This window comes from Parasteatoda tepidariorum, chromosome 4 (assembly GCF_982258835.1).
Source record: "Parasteatoda tepidariorum strain Cologne lab strain chromosome 4, Ptep-v5.0, whole genome shotgun sequence".
Taxonomy (NCBI): domain Eukaryota; kingdom Metazoa; phylum Arthropoda; class Arachnida; order Araneae; family Theridiidae; genus Parasteatoda; species Parasteatoda tepidariorum.
In genome coordinates this window covers 34,326,242-34,328,872 of record NC_141758.1, presented here as the reverse complement: position 1 = coordinate 34,328,872, position 2,631 = coordinate 34,326,242, and the positions used below count along the sequence as shown (strand labels likewise).

At 24.8% G+C, this 2,631-nt stretch overlaps 1 protein-coding gene across 1 annotated transcript in view; it reads left to right on the top strand.

Annotated features, from left to right (window-relative positions):
* Nucleotides 1-276: 276 nt before the first annotated feature.
* Nucleotides 277-2,631, top strand: part of Nup154 (nuclear pore complex protein Nup154) — a 69,892-nt gene continuing 67,537 nt past the window's right edge. Inside the window, exon 1 of the mRNA XM_087160904.1 lies at nucleotides 277-580. The gene's annotated coding sequence lies outside the window, so the exon portion shown is untranslated. The remainder of the gene's footprint in view (nucleotides 581-2,631) is intronic.

Genomic DNA, 2,631 nt, shown 5'->3' with positions numbered 1-2,631 from the left:
CTCTTTTTCCCGCAAAAAACTAACTGTGACTTAAAAATTTTTTGCAGGAAAAATCTTTAATTATATTTTTTTGAACTAAATTGTAAATAAAATTAATGATTTTTCGCAGTTTTGATTTCTTGATATCAAAATTCAAATTATTGCCTGGTTGATAGCTCATTTAGTGTTCAACAGTTTTTGTACGAAAATATGATTTCAGATTGAATATTTATTGCCAGTATTTAAACTTTTTGCACCTTTTGAGTTGTTATCTTGTATGAAACATATTAATCGACTAATGTTGGCAGTATTTTAAGTTTACTCATAATTCGAAATGTATGCATTAGGAAATTTTTGTAAATAACTTGAGTTAGATTTTAATTTCAATGATCTATAGTTCATAAATTTTCAATCAGTCTCTATGTATTTTAGGAGGGTTTAAATAAGATTTTAAATTGTCTTTTTGTAGAAAAAAAAACAATGTTTTTAAACATGTGGTATAATACTTGTGATATGTTTTTCAATTTTAAACATTGATTCCTTCATTAAGTTATTTTTTTTTATTTTACTTCTGAAGCTCTTCACTTTGTTTTTTACTTCGGTAAGAGAATTTTATTTTCCAATTCTATTCATATGGTAGTATTTACCAAACTAAATAAATTTATACTCCAGGTATGTTTACAGCCGGCGCTAAAATTATTGTCTGACATATTTTAAGATATGTGTATTCATCACTGCTTATTACTGTTATTTCAATTAATATTTCATTTGCTTTGTCGAAGGTCATAAATCATCCAATAGCTTTTTAAAACGATATTTGGGTTAATAATTCAATATAATTTTTCCGCCAAACGTTAGTTGAATCTAATGAAAATTGAAGTTCAGAAATAAAAGTTCATTGGAAAGTTTATTAAAAAGTTAAAGAGAATTTTTCTTTTCTTTCTATAGTTAATCATTAAGACATTTACTGTAAGATATCAATGAATAAATTAGTTTTCAAGTTCCACTGTGCATAAGTTAATACCAAATTATATTAAACACCCATAGGGTTATAAAGTTGTAATTTTTTTTTTTTTTAAACTTGAAAGGCGTATGGTTAAAACTGTCACTTTTAAAATCTAAATAATCATGTTAAACTATAATATTAAATGTGACTATGTCACAATATAACAATTATAATGTGAAATATATATAATGTTACTGAAACAGTCTTATTAAAGTGCTCATTATTTAATGTTTAAGTTACTTAAGATGTGGTTAAATGTAAGACATTTTGATCACATATGTTCAAATTATTGGAGACTAACTTCAATGAGGAAAATTTTCATTTTAAGCACTATTCAGAGACAGGCTAACCAAAAGGCAGAAATTGTCAAAATTCAGGGGGAGATTTCCGTATTGTGATCTGTAGCAGAATAATGCCAAGTTTAAGAAACTTTCGGGCAGTGGCCCGCGAGAAACTAAAAAAAAGCATCACACAAAGGGACCAACTCAAAAAGTATAACTCGTAGCACCTCCAAGCAAACATTTACATGTTTTTTTAAAAAAAATTTCAAGTTTAAAATTTATTTGGCATCTTGGCGATTGTAGTTGGCGTGACAGATCACAATACGTAAATATCCCCAAATTCAGCAGTGCCTGAATAAAAACTGATCACTAATGCTCATGAATTTTTTTTAGTTATTTCTAATGTGTGTGTTTAGTGTTGTATTAGTGAAATTTGCTGTCAAGATAATCTTGTCTCTTTTTTACAAATAGAATTTTTCTTTTGTATGTTGTTAATTTAATAAAAAGTGCTCATGAATTTTTTTTAGTTATTTCTAATGTGTGTGTTTAGTGTTGTATTAGTGAAATTTGCTGTCAAGATAATCTTGTCTCTTTTTTACAAATAGAATTTTTCTTTTGTATGTTGTTAATTTAATAAAAAGTGCTCATGAATTTTTTTTAGTTATTTCTAATGTGTGTGTTCAGTGTTGTATTAGTGAAATTTGCTGTCAAGATAATTTTGTCTCTTTTTTACAAATAGAATTTTTCTTTTGTATGTTGTTAATTTAATTAAAAAATTTCTATTTTGTATTTTCTTAATGAACCCAGAAATGAAAATTTTCAGTGAAGCTAATCTCACCCATCATCAATTTTATTTTTTAAGCATGTTAATGATGCAAATTATGAAAGAATGTTTACAAATTTTTGTATACTTCTCAAAATTACTGTGAAATCATCTTTGCCTATAATCAGCAAGTGAACTTGTTATGAGCTATCAAATGTTAAGAAGACCGATTGAATTAGATTATTTATTAATCCTCCTTTTTTGCTTAAGTTTATATGTTTTAAATATCTAAACCATGATAAAAAATATTTTTTTTTTTTAAGAATCCTTTTTAAATTGTTTTATTTTAATTTAATATTTCTTTAAAAGAAAAACCTTTAAATCCAAATAAGAATGAGAAAGTTAGATAATTTTGAGAGCTAATGATAAAACATAATTTTTGATGAAAAATGAATAAATAAAATAACTATATTTTGTTTAAATTTTCTAATTTTTTAATTATTATTATGTATTTTAAAAACAAAGATTCTTTTATAGATTTAATTTTAATAATAAAGTGTTAGTTCTATGCTATATTTATTACAAAAGCACTGTACTGATAA